This window comes from Chiloscyllium plagiosum, unplaced genomic scaffold (assembly GCF_037043375.1).
Source record: "Chiloscyllium plagiosum isolate Xiang-an unplaced genomic scaffold, Cpla_swu_hap1 HiC_scaffold_19, whole genome shotgun sequence".
NCBI lineage: Eukaryota > Metazoa > Chordata > Chondrichthyes > Orectolobiformes > Hemiscylliidae > Chiloscyllium > Chiloscyllium plagiosum.
The window spans coordinates 65,048,354-65,069,630 of record NW_028270157.1 but is presented as its reverse complement, the minus strand read 5'-3'; the positions used below and the strand labels follow the sequence as shown (position 1 = coordinate 65,069,630).

Genomic DNA, 21,277 nt, shown 5'->3' with positions numbered 1-21,277 from the left:
ATTTTTCGAACATACATCAGACCCTACTTTGTCCAGATACATTAATTCCAGTACCTCAAGCCCCATTTCCACAGCATTCCAAAACAGCCTCACGATCTTTATTTTTAAAATCGACGTCAGCTTTTAATCCCAGATTTTGAAAAATAAGCTGAATTCAAATTATCATATTGTCATGGGTTTTGAACACACTCTGAATTCGTCACTTGCTAACATTGAGGATGAACAACTCGTCTAATTGAGGCTTTGATGATGAAGAGCAGATTTATCTATTGGAGCTGAAGAAAAGCAAGTTCTCTGGGTTTGTGGGAATCATGGTGGGGGGGGGGTGGTTGAAAATGAGAGTGAGGTTATTTACTGATAATATCCATTCACCAACATGGACTGCAGCGGTTCAAGAAGGCAGCTCACCACCACCTTCTCAAGGGCAACTAGAGACAGGCAATAAAACATTGGCCTGGCCAATAATGCTCATGTCCCACAAGTGAATAAATGAAAAAAGTCAAAGTTCTTCATGTGAGGAGTAAGGTTGGATCTTTCCCACAAAAGGCTGGGGTTCAATGAAAATGCCTGAACTAAGTTTAACAGATTTTTGTTAGGTATTGATGTATTACGGGCCCAAGGTGAGTATCTGCTTACAAATCTGCTTTTTTAAAAAGTCCAGCATTTATTGTCCATCCTAGAGAGGAATTAAGAGTCAGACATGTTGCCATGGGCAACATGGGAGTCTCATGTAGTCCAGACCAGGTAAGGGTGGCAGTTTCCTTACCTAAAGGGCATTAATGAACCAGATGAATTTTTCCTGACAATCAACAATGGAGTCATAGTCATCATTAGAATCTTAGTTCCAAGTTTTTTTAAACTGAATTCAAATTCCACCATCTATCTTGATGCGATTTGAACCTGCATACCCCAAACATTACCTGGATTAATAGTCCAGCAATAATATCATTATGCCACTGCCCCACTACTTTGGAATGGTGGTGCAGGTTCAAGGGGCTGAATAGCTTACTCCTGTTGCTATTACCACCAAAAACATGTAAAAGTTACAATGAAGACCATGAAAAGATGAAAAAATCATGATAGGGAATAAGCAAAACCAACGATGAAATGCCAGCTGAGTTAAACTGCAGTCTGTAACAGACAAGGACTAGCAATTTCCAGGTCTTCAGTAGAAATGTGAAAACTGTATCAAAGAAATACTGATTACTTGGTGTGCGGTTTGAATTATCCTGATTGCTTTGAATCTATGCAATTGTCAGATGATTGTTTCATTGGAATACAGACTTACTTCAGCCCAAATCGAATTTCACCATTTTCCAGAGGATGTGTGTCAGCTTAAATGAAAATGTGTTTTGAACTTGTGAAAGACTGTAAGAGCAATCTTCTTCAATGTCTCTGTCTCTAAAAAGCAAATATACATTTGGCTACTGCAGATTCTTTAGCCAGAAATAGATTAGCAGAATTAAGTAGACAATGAGAGATTTTAAGGTCTGGAGACTGGACTGATACCGTCAGATTTATACACTCGAATTCCCAGAAATAGGCTGTTTGATCATTTTCAGTCAACCCTGCACACTTGTGTCAGCGTTCACAGATCATCAGTATTGCATTTGAAAATTAAAGAGATTATTAATGGTGTGAAATTGGAGCAGAAGTCCAATATGCTGCTAGTTAAGTAAACACATTCATTAGTAACCAGCCATTTGCTTGTCCAAAGCTTGAGTGCGGTGTTTAAAACGAAGAGCAATACAGCACAGGAACAGGCCCTTCGGCCCCTCCAAGCCTGCACCAACACATTTTGCCCTTCCGTTCCAAAACTGCCTTCACTTACAGAATCCTTATCCCTCTATTCCCATCCTTTACATGGATTCATCCAAGTGCCTCTTGAATGCTGTTATGTGCAATGTGTCCAGGCACTCACCACTCTTTGTGTGGAAAAACTTGCCTCACAAATTTTTTTCAAATGTTTCCCCTGCACCATGAACTTGTAATTGACTCCTCCACCCTGAGAAAAGGGCTCATACTTTCTACTCTATCCACGTCTACTCTATTCACAATCTTATAAACTTCTATCAGATAGCCCCTCAACCTCCTACATTCCAGTGAAAGCAAACTCAGTCTATCTGACCTTTCTTCATAGCTAATATCCTCCATACCAGGCAACCTCCTGGTAAACTGAAGCTCCAATTGTATTGTGAGACAATTCACGCAATAGCACTGAGCTCTACATTGGACTGGATCTAGCAACTGTGCTTTTCAGTGTCCCCAGCTAGCATAGGACGATGCAGAAAAATGCTATTCAATCCAAGTTTATGTACCAACTGTTTGAAATAGCTATCCAATCGTTCCTATTCCCTACTGTGTTTCCATAAGCATACAAACTCATTAACAAGTTTCTATTGAAGTTTTCCTTGAAAACGTTCAATGTCTTGATCTCATCCTGAGCTCCTCCATCTTTTGAGGTGTTTATGAAGCCTGCTTACTTTAGTTATTGAAATGTCTGTGATCATTCGTGACTGTGTGTGACAGGACTATATTGCTTTGGTCCGATCCATTGGTTTTAATAAGGGTGTGACATTATGAGGAAAGATGTGACAGTCGCTAATATCTGATTCACCTGATTGCTTTACAGTGATCCTTGCCTGCATTAACTGAAGATTAGAGCAAGGAACTTATTATAGAAATGCATAATACCTTTGTTGGATCACAGCTACAGGACAGGTCAAATTGTTGCAGAAAGGATGTGATCACACTAATGAGCCAACATCAATTTATGAAGATGTTGCCTGGTCTGGAGAATTTTAGGAAGATAAGGAACGGTGTCATAGCCTGGAGTTGTATTTTTTTTGGAACAGAATAAGCTGAGTGGAGATTTACTAATATGATGGAATAGTATAAAATTATGAAGGGCCTAGATTGATTAGATAGAAGCTGACTTACACTGGCTGTGGTCCAGCCATAGATTTAAAGTCATTATTAGAAGCATTAGAGAGGTTTTGACCATTCTTCTTTACTGAGGTTAAGGGGGATTTGGAACTTGAGGCTGAATTGATTTGGGGATACAGTGGGTGATGAGAAGTCCTTGTTGTCTTTCTAAAGTACTTGAATATACACATTAGGCTGCGAAATGCCAGGTGTATCAAAGTTTTTGGAGGGTCTCTCACTGTGAGGCTGAACGAGTTTCCTCACTGAGTTTTACCACGTAGACCTCATTAATTGCTTACTCTATCCCTCTGGCATCTCTCCTGTTTGATTCTAGCCCCATCCTACCGTGCACCATTCCTGGAACAACATGTCCACTGCCAGGATATCCCAGAATTTACTGACCTCACCAATTTTAAATGGCGATTGTGCACCCAAGCAAGCACTGTCAGTCTGGAACTTTCCTGCACTGTTCCTAACATTTGTTCCAGTCATGATATACAAGGAAAAATTGGTGCCCAACATTGTGGGCATGGATCTGGAGCTCTTGCTGGTGAGGATGGTACACAGGTGAATCATAGAATCCCTACAGTGTGGAAACAGGTCATCAGGCCCAACAAGTCCACACCGACCCTCCAAAGAGTAGCTCACCCATTCCACTATCCTATTACTCGACATTTACCCCTGACTAATGCATCTAACCTACACATCCCTGACCACTGCGGGTAATTTAGCATGGCCAATTCACCTAACCTGCACATTTTTGGAGGAAACCAGAGTACCTGAAGGAAACCCATTCAGATATGGGGAGAACATGCAAATTCCACACAGACAGTCACCAGAGGCAGTAATCGAACCCAGGTCCCTAGTACTGTGAGGCAACAGTGCTAACCACTGAGTCACCGTGCCACCCCATTTGGTGGGATGTCATTGTCCCCCAGGACCAGCAGGGAAGCAATGACACTCAATCATGCCAACCTGGAAGATTACCACCGGGTCAGTGCAGTCTCACTCATCTGGACGAATGCCCAGCACTGGAGGAAGAGGTCAGTGGCCTCCTCCACTCCACCATCATCACGTCCAGCATTTTCTCTTCAATACCTCACATTCACTCAAACTCCTGTGCTCTCCTGACCTCACACCAAGGCTCATTCTCTACCTCTCTCACTATTGCATGCAACATCTTCCCTCACCCACTCTCACCCACCCCAACCCCTGACTCACTAACCTTCCGTACCCTCTGTGCTGCCAGGTTTCTCACTCGGGACACATCCCTACTTGCACCAGCTGAACCACCCACTTTCAGCTCTGTTAATATCCACCTCACTCTCATTCCAGAGGGAATACAGCCCATAAAAGGGCAGAATGACTCTGAGTGGGCGGTGGGCTTCTTGTCATTTGCCTCCTCATCCCCCAAGTGCAGACAGTCCTGACTCTGACCATCCTGGTGACTGACTGACTGTGTCTAGGCCTCTGGAGTGGGATCAGAGGCTGCCCATGACTTACTATGTAGGGACTCTTGGCTTGACTGTGCTGATAACCATGACAGATCTTGTGTCTATGCTAAATGATGTGGCAATACTGCTGTCCTTGGACATATCTCTGGCCGAGGGGCCAAGTGGGACAAAAAGTTGGCTCAGTAGTAAGCACTGCTGTCTCACAGTGCCAGGTGCCCAGGTTCGATTCCAGCCTTGCGTGACTGTGTGGATTTCCTCTGGGTGTGCCAGTTTCTCACACAGTCCAAAGATGTGCAGGTTAATGGGTTGGCCATGCTAAATTGCCCATAGAGTTCAGGGATGTGTGGGTCTAGTGTGTTAGTTAGGGGTAAATGTAGGATAATAGGGTAGGACTCTGGGTGGGTTACTCTTCGGAGGATCGGTATGGACTTGGGCCGAATGGTTTGATCCCACACTGTAGGGATTCTATGATTCTAAGCGCAATAAAGGTGTTGCAAAGTTTGGGCTGCTGTGAGTATCCAGGCAGTTTTAGAGTCAAGTGAGCATTATGGACAGCTGGAGATGCAGCCTGGCCCAACTAGGAGCTGGGGGCTGGTCCCTGAACACACAATGTCCTTGCTGCAGCTATTACAACAAGAATCGTATTAAAGTGCAGAAGCTCTTCTCAAGGGATCAGAGATGAGGGTTCTCAAAGGCTGGCACATGGCAGATGTCAATGTCCATGAACTTAGGGCGGGTGTATAGCTAGTACCTATGGAGCGAGCCCTGAAACATTGATGCCCGGTGTCCAAAACCCGAAGCAAATGAAATTGTTGGGTACCCATTCTGGCTTCCATGTCACAAATACTCGATATCTAGCTTGTTAGGCGAGTTTGCTAAGATAGGAGGCTGAACATTAATGTGGTATGTGAGGTGTTAATGAGGCATTTAACAAACTACAATACCCCCCATAACTGACAACCTTCCCCTGCCTAATGACAAACTCACTTCATCACTCGTCAGAAGTATAAAAGGGGGGCAAGTTCCTCCGACACAGAGTCTGGTGAAGCCAGACTTAACCTAACACAAATTTCACCACAGCCTCATAGATTCTTTTATTTTAACTGTAAAAGAAATAAACCATGTCCAACATGAAAGTGACTCCATTGCCTGCAATTTACTTACTAGGAGAAAGTGAGACAGATGCTGGAGATCAGCGTCGAAGAGTGTGGTGCTGGAAAAGCATAGCCGGTCAGGCAGCATCCGATGAGCAGGGGAGTCGATGTTTCAGGCATAAACCCTTCACCAGGAATAAGCCTAATTCCTGATGAAGGACTTTGCCCAAAACATCGACTTCCCTGCTCCTCGGATACTGCCTGACCAGCTGTGTTTTTCCAGCACCACACTCTTCAACTGCAATTTGCTTACTACCAGCTTTGTACAATGCAACTGTAATGAGAGTGCTGTCAGTTTAAACCATTACCATCCATGTTTGCCTGGGGTCTTGTTACTAGCAGAGGTTTGCAAGATATATTACATTTGCAGCTCCTGCAATTTTGCACGTCTGCCATGAAATGAATGCGTTGGAACCTTGAGACTGCAGTCGGAGTAGCTCTGGGGAGCTTTAATGAAGTTGGCAGTGTAGTGATACACCAATGAGCCTGCTAGGCATCACTTATCAGTGATGACTCCATCTCACTGATGATGTGTCTATAAAGCATACTGCTGTCATTCAGGGCGGTGAGACAGTTAATTAAGGAACCAAGAGAAAGACATGGAAGAATCTTGTAACATGAGTCAGTATTGGTTCAGCGATAGTTAGCAACATGAGTCAGTATTGGTTCAGAGATAGTTAGCAAAGTAAGGACAAAAGGTTATTCTGAAATCGGCATCATGTGATAAGTCAAATGTACCTCTGGGAGTCTGTTCTGGAAACTCAGCTTCTCACCCTCCGCTCTCAGTAACCTTGATTATAGAGTAAAGTTAAATGTGTTGGGTTTGCAAATATCTCTTAAGTTAGGAGGCAAAGTAAATTGTGTAGATGGAGGCAGGACCTTATAAAAGGAAATAGGAACATTTAATGGGAAAATCCAAGGAGAGGGACCCTGCTCTTCTTGAAGATAGATCGGGCAGGTACCATGAGTGAATCCATGAGGAAAGGCATCATCACCCTCATCTACAAGCAGAAGGGGGAGAGGGAAGAAAGTAGAAATTGGAGACCGATCTCACTGTTAAACACAGACTACAAAATCTTGTCAAAGGTCATCGCCAACCGGGTCAGGTCTGCTCTGGGATCGGTGATTCACCCTGACCAAACCTGTGCTGTACCGGGCAGGAAGATCGCTGAGAGTCTCGCACTCCTCAGAGATACAATCGCCTACGTGCAGGACAGGGGGGTGGACGCCTGCCTCATCAGCCTGGACCAGGAGAAAGCCTTTGACAGGATATCGCATACATATATGAGGGATGTCCTCTCCAAAATGGGCTTCGGGGAGGGAATCGCTAATTGGATCAGACTGCTCTACACCAACATTGTCAGTGCAATCTCAATCAATGGGTGGGAATCAGATAGCTTCCCAGTCTGATCTGGAGTCAGGCAGGGCTGCCCTCTCTCTCCTGCCTTGTTTGTGTGTTGCATAGAGCCATTTGCCGAGTCCATCAGGAAGGATGCGAGCCTGAAAGGGGTGACTATTCCTGGCAGCGGGGGTCTGCAGGTTAAGGCCTCCCTGTACATGGATGACGTCGCCGTTTTCTGCTCGGATCCGCTGTCCGTGCACAGACTCATGTGCATTTGTGACCAGTTCGAACGGGCCTCGGGGGCCAAGGTAAACCGAGGCAAGAGCGAAGCCACGCTCTTCGGGAACTGGGCCGACCAATCCTCTATCCCCTTCACCGTCAGGACTGACCACCTGAAGGTGCTGGGTATTTGGTCCGGGGGGGGGCTGGGGCGTGCGCCAAGACCTGGGAGGAGCGGATCAGGAAGGTGAGACAGAAACTGGGCAGATGGGAGCAACGGTCGCTCTCCATCGCGGGTAAGAACCTGGTCATCAGGTGTGAGGTGCTCTCAGTATTGTTATACATGGCACAGGTCTGGCGTATTCCCAGAACCTGTGCCGCCGCAGTCACCCGGGCCATCTTCCACTTCGTGTGGAGGTCAAAGATGGACCGGGTCCGAAGAGATGTAATGTACAAAGACCGGTGCAATGGGGGGAAAAAACACACCCAATGCAACCCTCACCCTGATGGCCACCTTTTTGTGTGGCTGCATCAAGCTGTGAGTGGATCCCCGGTACGCAAACACCAAGTGTCACTACGTACTGAGGTTCTACCTGTCCCCGGTGTTGCGAAGGATGGGCCTGGCCTCGCTGCCGCGGAACGCTCCGAGTAGTTGGACCGTTCCGTATCACCTGTCCTTCGTGGAGAAATTTATCAAGAAAAACACCTTTGACCACAAGTCCATCAGGAAGTGGTCAGCACGTAGTGTCCTTGAGACCTTTCGGGAAAAGGAGAGGGCAGATCCTGTTGAGCGGTTCCCTGAGCAGACTGTCAAAGCCATTTGGCAGAATTCCTCATCGCCAGGACTTTCCAACAAGCACCAAGACATGGCTTGGCTGGTGGTGAGAAGGGCTCTGCCTGTGAGATCCTTTATGCACACCCGGACTCTCTGCCGCACCGCACGCTGCCCTCGAAGCGGCTGCGGGGGGGACGAGACTGTCACACACCTCCTTCTGGAATGTGCCTATGCAGAGGAAGTCTGGAGAGGAATGCAGTGGTGTCTGTCGAGGTTCGTCCCGAGCAGCGCCGTGACGCGGGACTCCGTGCTCTACGGCCTGTTCCCCGGGACGCACACCGAGACGAACATCAACTGTGCCTGGAGGATCATCAACTCGGTGAAGGACGCTCTCTGGGTGGTCCGAAACCTGTTGATCTTCCAGCTGTAGGAGTTGACCCCGACTGAGTGTTGCAGACTGGCACATTCCAAGGTCCAGGACTACGTGTTGAGGGACGCGCTGAAGCTTGGGGCAGCTGCCGCCAAGGCGCGGTGGGGAAAGACCACTGTGTAACATCTGCCTGCCTAAGAAGAACAGGGGGCCCACGCAGTCAGTTGGGCTCTGCTGGCGTCTGAGCTCAATGTAATCGCACTAACCTGTGAATATGAATGATTACCCTGTTTCGATACGTAAAGAAATGGAATGTTTACAGAATGATGACATGTCCAATTGTATAGATTAAATATATATGAATAAAGTATATTTTTGAAATTTAAAAAAAAAATAGATGAAGAGGTCTGATTAGAATGGCCCATCTGAAAGATGGTACCCGTGACAGGATTCCATCTGTAAAGGATTCTGTACTTCATTCAGATGTGCTGTGTTCATTTGAACTTGCTACCACTGAGCTATGTCAGGGCAGGGACATGCTGTACCAAGGTGTGTGAGACCTTTGTACACTAGAATGTGATTGCTAGATTATCAGGTTGGACAATTGACGTCTAGGCACTGAATTAATTTAAGAAGCAGCTAGATTGAGTACTAGTCGGGTGGTGCTGTCCCTGGGATGAAGTCAAATGGGCTTTTCTTCATCTGAATACATCCTGCTGACTATAAGTATTCCAAAACCAGAAGAAGTGAACCCTCTGAGGAACTGTTCTGTCAGAACATCATGATAAATATATGATCCTAATGAATCACTGTAACTATTCCCCTTTACACAACCAAACAAGATATCGGCAGCGCTTTATTCAATTCATACTGAAGGATGCACAGACTATATGGTACAGAATATGTGTCCTTCACAATGTACTGAGTGCAATAAAGAATGTGTCCTTCAGACCATATCATGCAGCACACAGTGTGTCTTATCTTTCTGTAAGGGAGAATGCAATATACTGTTTGTGTCCTTCACTATATACTCAATGCAGTAAAGAATATGTTTCCCTCAGATTGCACTATGGAATATAGTGTGAGAGAGCCTTGCAGTATGTTGAATGCACTTTGCAGTATGTGTGTGTCTTTCACAATGTACTCAATTCAATAAAGTGTGTGAGTCCTTCAGATTGTACTATTCAGTTCACCGTGTGAGAGTTCCACAGTGATATAGAATGCTTTGGGCAGTGTGTCCTTCACTCATATCAACAGCAGTAGGCAATGTTGTTTCTCCAACATGTATTGAACACAATCCAGAGTATCAATTAAAGTGCTGATTTGCAGATTTAGATTGGTCTCTAAATGCAGTAGGAGTGAGTCAGAATGGCATCAGGTACAGCTGTGCTAAAGGCACTTCAGTATCGGGTCCAACGTGAAGACTAGGCACCCTGGCAGGAGGACTAGAAAGCTGTTGGCACCTCAGAAACTACAATAAAGGCGCTGTGCCTTCTAGGGAGGAGAATAGAGATGATGAAATAAGCTATCCTTTTTATTTATATTAAGTTTCCAGAATTATTACATAAACATCATAGGGGTGTGGATGGATAAAATCTGGAGATCTGTGTTCGAGATGGTCTTACATTGAAGCTGATGCTTTTAACATTGGTGAGCTGTAAAACATGACTCCTCAGGCATGGTAGCCAGAGACTCTCTTGAGATATATCAGGAACTTAACAGGATAGAGAAAGTGCACATAGAGTTGAGGATGAAAGTCTGAATTTCCAAACCCGTACAGAGGAACTTCCTCCTTAGTACATTTGCTGTGGAACCAACCATTACCAGAGGAAGTTAAAAATCACACAACACCAGGTTATAGTCCAACAGGTTTAATTGGAAGCACACTAGCTTTTGGAGCGACGCTCCTTAGTGTGCTTCCAATTAAACCTGTTGGACTATAACCTGGTTGTGTGATTTTTAACTTTGTACACCCCAGTCCAACACCGGCATCTCCAAATCATGACTACCAGAGAGAGGCTGTGGTAATACTTACGAGACTAACAATCTAGAGTCTCAGACAAATGATTGAGATAAAAGAGTTCAAATTCTACGATGGCAGAGGGTGAAATCTGAAATCACTAAAAATGTGAAATAATTGTTTTTAAAAAGGTGGTCCAATGATGACCATGGTCAATATTTGTAAAACCCCATGTGGTTAACTAACGTCCTTTAGAGGAATAAATCTGCCACCTTTGCTTGATCTGACTTTCACGTGACACCAGACCCATAGCTATGTAGTTGACTCTTAACTGCCCTCCTAAATGGATCAGCAAGCCATTCAGTTCAATGGATTGAGAATAGGTAATTGTGTCGTCAGTGACAACCACATCCTGTGAATGATTTTTTAAAAAATGGTTGGTGTGGAATCCTCATTGAACACATAAACAGTTTAAATTCCCTCCTCCATTCTGAACTGGGTCTAGGGCTAGGGGGTGACCTTATAGAGGTTTTTAAACTAATGAGGGGCATGATTAGGGTCAATAGCCAAGGTCATTTCCCAGAATGGGGGAGTCCAAAACTAGAGGGTGTGGGTTGAAGGTGAGAGGAGGAAGATTTAAAAGGGACCTAAAGGACAGCTTTTTCCAACAGAGGGTGGTGTGTGTATGGAACGAGCTGCTAGAGGAAGTGATACAGGTTGGTACAATTGAATTTCAAAGGCATCTGGATGGGTATATGAATAGAAAGGGTTTAGAGGGATATAGGCCAAATGCTGGCAAATGGGACTAGATTAATTTAGAATATCTAGTCAGCATGGACAAAGTGGACTGAAGGGTCTGTTTCCGTGCTGTTTGACTCTATAAGAGCCTATATGGTTGAGGATGAATCACCACCAAGCCTTAACAAGAATGGTTACTTGTTTGTGCAACAGGATAGTTAGGAAATCTGGCATAGGCTCAAGTTTCCTTAAGGTCTGTAGTGGTTCAATGATACCATTAACCTCCAGGCTAGAAGGACTAGCTTAAACCTATCCTAATGTTTCTAAACAAGTAGATTAAAAATATTTACAAGTTATATTGACTTGTTAGATTCAGTCGCCAAAGTGTTTGGTATGCTTTCCTTTATTGGTCAGAGTATTTAGTACAGGAGTTGGGAGGTCATGTTGTGGCTGTACAGGACATTGGTTAGCCACATTTAGAATGTTGCATGCAATTCTGGTCTCCTTCCTTTTGGAAGGATGTTGTGAAACTTGAAAGTGTACAGAAAAGATTTACAGGGATGTTGCCAGGGTTGGGGGATTTGAGCTATAGGGAGAGGCTGAATAGGCTGGGACTGTTTTCCCTGGAGTATTGGAGGCTGAGGGGTGACCTTATAGAGGTTTATAAAATCATGAGAGGCATGGATAGGATAAATAGACAAAGTCTTTTCCCTGGGATGGAGGGAGTTCAGAACGAGATGGCATAAAATTTAGGGTGAGAGGGGAAAGATATAAAGGGGACTAAATGGCACCTTTTTCACACAGAGTGGTATGTGTATGGACTGAGCTACCGGAGGAAGTGGTGGGGACTGCTACAATTACAACATTTAAAAGGCATCTGGATGGGTATATGAATAGGAAGGGTTTAGAAGGATATGGACCAAGTGCTGGCAAATAGGTTGGGATATCTGGTCAGCATGGACATGTTGGACTGAAGGGTCTGTTTCCATGCTGTACATCTCTGACTCCATGTCTCTATAATTAGGATGATCAGGAAACAATGATGTTGCATCTGTCTCCAATGGGATCTGAAACTAAACTCTCCACCTCAAGGTAATTAAATTGTCAGATTGAGTGGAGTTAATGCAGTTTCCAAAATTAACCCTTTCAGAACTATTATCCAAAACAACACTTGCATTTGCCATCTCTCTCATTCCTCCTTTTACAAGTACGAGTTGATCTCTCCCGATGAGTGGAATGGCTATAAATGGGAATAAAGTTGGATCGATGGAAAACTGGTTGACTAATGAAGAATGGGTTTGGCTAGATCCAATTCTTGGATTGGAATCGGTTTTAATGAGGTGTATACCTCGTGGAATAACACCGTAACGACCTCACCCCTTGGTGTATAATTGATTTGAATTGGAGTTGAGGGTCAGTGCTCAATTGTGAAGAGCAGCAAATTTTTGGTGAGGCTACACCAACATATCAGAGAGATGTGGAAGCCTTGAGAGAGTAATGGTTAGCTACCACGGCAACCTTTCTTCACCAGTGATCTTTCACGAGCAGGATTAGAGTGGTGCTGGAAAAGCACAGCAGGTCAGGCAGCATCCGAGGAGCAGGAAAATAGATGTTTCGGACAAAAGCCCTTCAACAGGAGGGGCTTTTGCCTGAAGCATCGGTTTTTCTGCTTCTCAGATGCTGCCTGACCTTCTGTGCGTTTCCAGCGCCACTCTAATCTTGACTCTGATCTCCAGCATCTGCAGTACCCACTTCCGCCTAGCCATCTTTCACGAGCAACCTTGGGAGCAGTAACAAACTGTTGTGCTAATCTTTACAGCAGGGTGTCCATAACGTTCATGTGGAGGGGCACAGCTCAGTACTTTTCATATGCGGACTGGTAAGCAAATTTCAGAAAGATAACCATTGTAATGACAGGAAACAGGAATTTCAGGAAATAAACGATTCCAAAGCAATTAATAATTAATTAAAATGAATGATTAATAACCATCATAGTGCCAAGCAGCCAAGCTAACTAATAAAAACTTTTTTTTGTTGTTGTTGTTGGTTTCCCATGTAAAGAAGCTGAGCTAGAGAGAGAGAGAGAGGGAGAGAGAGAGACAGACTGGACCTCATGTCCTGATTTCAGGGCAGGAGATGGGGACTGGGCTGAGCTAAGGAGCTGGGTTTCATTGATACTGACCTTGGTTCGCCACTCGTGGGGCACACTGGGAGTCTGCCATGACAGATTCCACATGGGACTGAGGAGTGCAGTGGATTGCCTTTCCGTCTTGGTTTATTCCCTCCTCTCCTTCTTGGTGGATGGGTTTTCCGAAGAGGAAGAGGAGGGAAAGGATGGTTGTATGTTTGGCTCAGTTTCACTTTCTCCACACTCTCCCAACCATTTGTACATCCATCCACACAGCCAACCACCTCACACATTCACTTACCTACGAACATATGTTCACTCACCACACATAAGTCATTTTACAGCTCACATGCATTCTCTCTCACACACACACACCTGTATCAATTCAACCATACACACATTCACTCTCACATATGACCACAAGCATTCACTTATTTACTGGTACATATATCAGCGTTCGCTTACCAACTCAGTTACCACAGTCAGCGACATTCACTTACTCATTGACACCCATCCACTTTCATCAGCTGACACCCATTCTCATTCATTCACTCACTCACGCCCACCCTCATTCACTCACTCACTAAGTCCCACCCTCGTTCATTCACTCACTCATCCACTCACTCACTCAGTCAATCATTCACTCATGCCCACTGTCACTCACTCACTCTCCCCATCATTCACGTCCACTGTCATTCACTCATTCAGACCCGCGAGAGCTCGCTGATCAATATCACTGACCTGTATCACTGAGAGGCACAACCTGTGACTGTGATGGTGCCAACACGCACTTCCCCCCTGCTCACTGAGTCCTGGGCTATGTTGTTGCTACAGCCACCATGATTGGGAGATTTCCCATCTCCCCTGACCAGCCCTGCTGACTCATATTTCCCTTCTTCCCCAGTTCACCATGTAACCCTCGCTGTTCTCCATTCCCTCAGACTCTCAGTTGTGGCTCCAGCCCTGGTTTTGAGTGAAAGCACTCACTGTGCAACTCTCTGCTCCAGTTGCAGACAGTTTCTGTCTCGCAGCTGATGGTCTCCCTGTTATCCACAGCAAATGCAGGAGAGGGATGGTCTCTGATTGGAGGAGCAGCTTCTTGCAAAATCTACCAGCCGCATTATTGGTATTTTATATGAATAGCTTGGCAGGAGCTGTTCTGGGCTGCCTGTTGGACAAGCCTAGCTTAGAGGATACAGAATGTACATTAATAACTTGCATTGAATAGAACATAGAATGTTATAGCACAGTACAGGCCCTTCGGCCCTCGATGTTGCACTGACCTGTGAAAATAATCTGATGCCCATTTAACCGACACCGTTCCATTATTATCCATATGCATACCCAATGCCATTTAAATGCCCTTAAAGTCGGCAAGACTACTACTGTTGCAGGCAGGCCATTCCCTAAAATGCTCCAAGGCACTTCACAGAAGCTTCATCAAACAAAATTCGATACTAGGCCACCTGAGAGGAAATTCGAACAAATGATGAAACGTTTAGTCCAAGGGATGGGTATATAAAGGAGCAGCTGGAGGGATGTTGGAAGGCTGTTCCAAATGTTGATGCCTAGACAGCTTGAGACAAGGCAGCCAGTGGTCGAGCAGGGAAAAACACACAGACCTTGAAGGGAAATGAGAATAGGGATGAGAACATTAAAGTTGAGGCTTTCCAGGAGCTGAGGCCAGTGCAGGCCCTGGGGTGGGAGCAGAGGAATGGGATTGATTGATCTTCAAATGCCAATTCACAGGCATGTTGGGCTGAATGGCCTCTGGGCCAATTGTAGAATTCAGTGAATACCTGCTGGCAAAGGTCAGGATATGAATTCTGATCATTTCCTGAAGGTGATTTAGTCCAATCTGCTCTCCCTTCTCTTGTTCTCTGCATTAATAACCAGAATGCAGAAGAGCAAAGCTATGATTGATGTACAAATTCTACTTTAAGTCACGTGGAATTGGTGCTTAATGACTTCTTTCTTTTAGGCTTCATTGTGTTGATGGAATTGTGGATAGTGCTGAAGGTTGTTGCAGGTTACAGAGAGACATAGATAAGCTGCAGAGCTGGGCTGAGAGGTGGCAAATTGAATTTCATGCGGAAAAGTGTGAGGTGATTCACTTTGGAAGGAGGAACAGGAATACAGAGTACTGGGCTAATGTTAAGGTCCTTGGTAGTGTTAAGGTCCTTGGTAGTGTAGATGAGCAGAGAGATCTCAGTGCCCACGTACATAGATCCCTGAAAGTTGCCACCCAGGTTGATAGTGTTGTTAAGAAGGCATATGGTGTGTTAGCTTTTATTGGTAGAGGGATTGAGTTTCAGAGCCATGAGGTCATGCTGCAGCTGTACAAAACTCTGGTGAGGCCGCACTTGGAGTATTGCATACAGTTCTGGTTATCTCATTATAGGAAGGATGTGGAAGCATTAGAAAGGGCATAGAGGTATGGAGGGAAGGTCTTATGAGGAAAGGCTGAGGGACTTGAGACTGTTTTTGTTAGAGAGAAGAAGGTGACTTAATAGAGGCATACAAGATGATTAGAGAATTAGATAGAGTGGACAGTGAGAGCCTTTTTCTGTGGATGGTGATGGCTAGCACGAGGAGACATAGTTCTAATTTGAGGGGCGATAGATATAGGTCCTGAGATATTGATATAGATATAGATACCAGATGTAGGTTCTTTACTCAAAGAATAGTAGGGATGTGGAATGCCTTACCTGCAACACCTAGGTAATGTTAAGGGCATTTAAATGGTCATTGGATAAGTATGTGGATGATAATGGAAAATATAGGTTAGATGGGCTTTAGATTGGTTTCAAACGTCAACGCAACATCGAAGACTGAAGAGCGCTGTAATGTCTGGTTAACGTGTTATCGGAAGGATATTATTAAGCTAGAGAGGGTTCAGAAGAGATTTACCAGGATGTTCCTGGGTATAGAAGGTTTGAGTTATAAGGAGAGGCTGGATAGGCTGGGACTTTTTCATTGGAGCAAAGAAGATTGAGAGGTGACCGTAGAGGTTTATAAAATTGTGAGGGGTATAAATAAGGTTGATGGGAGGTGTCTTCTCCCAAGGGTGGGGTATTTAAAGACTAGGGATTGAGAGGAGAGAGATTTTAAAGAAACATGAAGGGCACTTTTTTTACACAGAGGGTAGTTCACCCGTGGAATGAACATCCTGAGGAAGTGGTGAATGTGGGTACATTTAAAACACTTTGAAAAGTACAAGAAAAGGAAAAGTTTGGAGGGAAATGGGCCAAGTGCAGGTAGGTGGGACTAGTTGAGTTTGAGACTGTGGTTGACACGGACTGGTTGGATCGAAGGGTCTGTTTCTGTGCTGTATGACTCTTTGACTCCATAATAAAAGAGGTCAGCATTTAATTCTCTGACTTTATGCTCCTTTCATATGAATATCATTGACTTGTATTTATTTTGGTCCTAATTAAATCAATAGATTGTGTTGATGGTTCTATTTAAAAAAAACATGAATAAGGTTTTCAATTATCTTCAAAACTTAGTCACTTTTCAGCACTCACATTTTTTCAACTAAGATTCTCGGCTGGTGTATTTATTTTGATTCAGTGAAATTTATTTATGTTTTATTTATTTTAGTCTGGTTCCGTGCAAATTAATTGGAAAAGAATAGATGAAGTATTTGAATTGTTACTATAAATACTTTTTGAAAATGTTTGCAGCTTGCATTGTCCTTTGGGATGAATATGAGACATTTGAAATCAAATGCTAATGTATACAAAATGTGTAATAATAACTCCCTTAAAAAATTCCACTCATCTTGTTAAAAATGTGATGGTTATGGTTTGATTTTGAGACCACTGACAAGCCTAGGTCTTGAGCTTGTGTTCCATCCCAACTTGAGGGAGACCATATCATCCCCCCACATTCCAGTTCCTCCCTCGCTTGCTCAAAAGTCATTCTTACAATTCCTGCCCCTAATGGTTAAGGGGGGGGTGGGGGTGGGGTGGGGGGCAAGAGTTGTCCTCCGTGCTCTGGAGTTCAGGAGAGGCTCAGATTGGATTGCTGCTGCTGCTTAAAGTCCAACAACTCCTGATTGACCGTACCAATTGTTTCTGAGCTTTGAGTGACAGAAGGAATGGCTTTAGCTGTGGTGCTGCGACAGTCAAATAGTCTTCTAATATCCCCTGTCTTCATGCTTACCTTCATGTACCTACATTCTTGTACTTTTCAAAGTGTTTTAAATGTACCCACATTCACCACTTCCTCAGGATGTTCATTCCACAGGTGAACTACTCTCTGTGTAAAAAAAGTGCCCTTCATGTCTCTTTAAAATCTCTCTCCTCTCAATCCCTAGACTTTAAATACCCCACCCTTGGGAGAAGACACCTCCCATCAACCTTATTTATACCCCTCACAATTTTATAAACCTCTATCTTCAAAGAATGGCCTTTTAGGGGCTAAGGCAGACAGTATCCAGTACTCACCGACCCTACCCCCGATGTGTTCTACCTTTTGTTCAATTCCAAGGGACTCCTGTGATTTGCTTATTGCCTTTGCCTCCTGTTAATTCCAGGAAATATTAACTCAACCATGCCTGATTCTAACTTGAACACTAAGTGGTCATTATGGAAACCAAATAAAATACTGCAACACCCCAAAATCCCCTGGAGGTCTCAATTAAGTCATCAGTCTGGGCCTGTCTTGATATTTCTATTTAACTAAAGTGGCTATTAACATGGAGTGCAGCCATTTAACAGACACAGCATGTTATTGATAGTGGTTATGAATAGATATTTAGCTATTTTTTGCCAATTTTCTCTCCTTGTCTCCTGAAGGCAATGAAGATTGTGCCGTACAGAGTAAGATAGACCTGGCCTCTGCTTGACACTAGCTTATAATGTCTAGCACTTACACCTGACATTGCTGCACATACAGTGAATTGCTGTGAAATGCAGTCATTGCTCATTGGGTATGTTAACCTGGGAATCCAGTGCCCTTTAATATGCACCCATTTGATCTGTCTTCATGCACAAGGTCAGGCAAGATTGGTCACGCTGTTGTAAGGGGATCCTCCCCTTTCCTCACAATGTATCCATGAGTGGACATCTTGCAGATGCTGGATAATGATTGACAGCAAGAAGATTGGCCTAATGTTCTTTTCCACATGAACAATGTGCCCCTTGTGCCATCCGGCGAAAATAGTATTGATCTACTAATCTTCCAGATTCAAATAGGGCAGTGAGTTTGCCAATTGTGACATCAAGAGAGCAGGCACTACATGTGCCCGTGATAGTGATGATGGCACCAGACTGGCTAAACCCACAGGAGCATTTTCTGGTTATAACTCATAGAGACTATAAATTCTGACTCTTCGTAAGCCAGAGTGAGTTTGGGGCAAGCACTATCTTTTGAGTTAGATACATTTGGAGTGAATTAGTATCTGTTGTTGGAAGAGGTCATGCTAATTGGAGAGACTTGGTCCAAAGGACAAATTACATTGAATCAGCCAATGTGTCAGTATTGGTACATGTTCAGTATTAACTAGGCAGTGTCAGATTACTTTTGATTTGATTTGATTTTAATGTTGTCACATGTACCGAGATACAGTGAAAAGTATTGTTTTGTGTGCTCTACAGGCAGATCATACTATACAAAGTACATCAGGTTAGCAGAACAGAGTGCAGAATACAGTGTTACAGCCGCAGAGAAAGTGCAGGGAGAGAGAGAGATCAACATAAACATTTGACAGGTCTTTTCAAAAGTCTGATAACAGCTGGGAAGAAGCTGTTCTTGAATCTGTTCCTACGTATATTCAAACTTATAGATCATCTGCCCGATGGAAGAGGTTGCAAGAGAGTATAACCAGGGTGGGAGGGGTCTTTGATGATGTTGGCTGCTTTCCCGGGGCAGTGGGAATTGGAGATGGAGTCAGCAGATGGATGGTTGGCTTATGCAATGGATTGGGCTGTGTTCACAACTCTGTGTTGGGTCACTTTGAGACTGTCCGGAAAGCTTTTTCTGCCTCAGACAGACAAATCTTCTAACATTACCACTCTGACCCCATCTCTAAGGGAATCACCTTTCATGCTGCTGAATGTTTCATGTCCAGTCAATCTCACATTGTCACTCTATGTGAACAGGCATAGAAATCAAGTAAGCTACCTATCATCGGTACACAATTCTTTGAAATTTGCGTCACATGTAGGCAAGGTGATTAAGAAGGCGTTTAACGCACTTACCTTAATTGCTCAGAACTTTGAGTATTGGGATATCATGTTAAAGTTGTACAGGATTTGGTGAGGCTTCTTGTGGAATATTGTGTGCAGTTCTGGTTGCCCTGCTACAGGAAGGATATTAATAAACTAGAGAGGGTTTAGAAGAGAAGAGATATACCAGGGTGACTGCTTGGTATGGAGGGTTTGAGGACTTTTTCTAATGGAGTGTGGGATGTTGAGGGTTGACCTTATTGAGGTTTATAAAATTTATGAGGGGCATAGATAAGATAATGACAATAGTTATTTTCCCCTTGGCTGGAACAGTTCAAAGCTAGGGGGTGAATTTTTAAGGTGAGAGGAGAAAGACTTAAAAAGCGGCAACTTTTTGCAAGAAAGTGGTTTGTGTGTGGAATGAACTATCAGAGAAAGTGGTGGATTTGTGGGTACAGTTACAACATTTAAAAAACATTTGAATAAGTTCATGAATGGGAAACGTTTAGAGGAATATGGGCCAAGGGTGGGCAGGTGGGACTAGTTTAGTTTGGGATTATGATCAGCACGGACTGGTTGGACTGAAGCTGTATGACTCTATGACTGTATGACCTCTGGGTGGTGGAACATCACCTCATGCCGGCTTGGGGTTAAGTAGCAGATGTTAAATGAGTTGAGGAGTCTCAAGCCTGGGATCACAGCAGGAAGTTATGGCACAGCTTGGTCCAGATTTGACCTGGTCTCCCACTCAGAACATGAGGTAGGGGAATGGGCTTAGAGCCTTGACATAGATGGGGGACACTTTGGACTGGAGACCATTGGGGCAAGGAAGTTCATTTGGTTTATCCGAAATGAGTGAATGTGGCTGTGTATTAATGCCAGCTTCCTGGCATCCACGATGTCTTGTCGAGTTACACCGATGGCGAATCTGTGAATCCATTGGCTAGTCCATTGGCTCTGCGCCTGACCTGCGGCAACCAACTTTAACAGTTGTCCCCTGGAATCAAATTTCAGATGAGATGAATGGAAGGCCATAGTGCTGTCACTGCTATGTTGGTATCCCTCATCTTGACCACATAGTTCACTAATGAAAGGGAAACTAATGAAAGGGTGAACGATAGTGGACCCACTTTGTAATGTGCCTGAGACAGCAGAGTAAGTGATTGGTGAATTACATCCACAGTGTAAGAGAGATGACAGGGTATCATATAATGAAAGCGATTTCAGTGGGAGCCCATGGGTCTTTAAATCCAATTCTTGACGACTGAATCTTTGAATCTCCAGCTTCATTTTTATTTTAACCTTGACGTACTTCAAGATAATATGTTTCATTACTGGAGAATGACTGGTTCTCAGGCTTATTAAGATTTGTTTCCACCATCTTTACTCTTGGGGACAGTAAACCCAATCATCTTGTGCGATATAAACTGCAGCTCATAAGGTGCTTGATTCATCCTCGGAAGGTTTTAATGCCCATTTGATGAGTTTTTAACCATTGCAGGTGAAATGAGGGGTGGCAGATCATGCAATCCCAGGTTTTTTGGTGAACAGTGACTCCCAAGGAGCACAATGCTCGTTAAGTTGATTAAAAACAGGGTGATCGGCAGCACTAAGAGAAATTCCAAGCCAAAAGTGGACACAATCAATCCCCTGATAGCTAGCAATAGCAGTCTGGACAGTTACCCAAGTGTCTTATGTATTGTATAGATAATGGCTGGAAATTTTCCGGCTGGACAGGCAAGTCACAGAATGCAATCAGGTCAAATCTAACCACCAGTTGCTGACTTATGACTCCTCCAGTATATCAGCCTCTCTTCCTTCCCATTGCAACTTCAGACCCCCACTTAAATCAGCCAATAGTAGTTTATTGACTTATCCAATAAACTCTGTGCTGACTTACTCAAGGCTCAGCTTGTGGATTAGGCTGGAATCCCCAAGCTAAGATCCTGAAGGGGAGAGGGGCTTCAAAATGACCCACACTGAGGACCAGTACATGAAGTTGAACTGCACCCACACCCCTCTTGGAGCTCTTTGTTGGG

The 21,277-nt window shown here is 44.1% G+C and overlaps 1 protein-coding gene across 3 annotated transcripts in view; it reads left to right on the top strand.

Moving 5' to 3' along the window:
* The window catches only part of LOC122559492 (DENN domain-containing protein 5B-like), a 359,734-nt gene that overhangs the window by 201,313 nt on the left and 137,144 nt on the right, over positions 1-21,277 (top strand). The gene's annotated exons all lie outside the window — the stretch shown is intronic.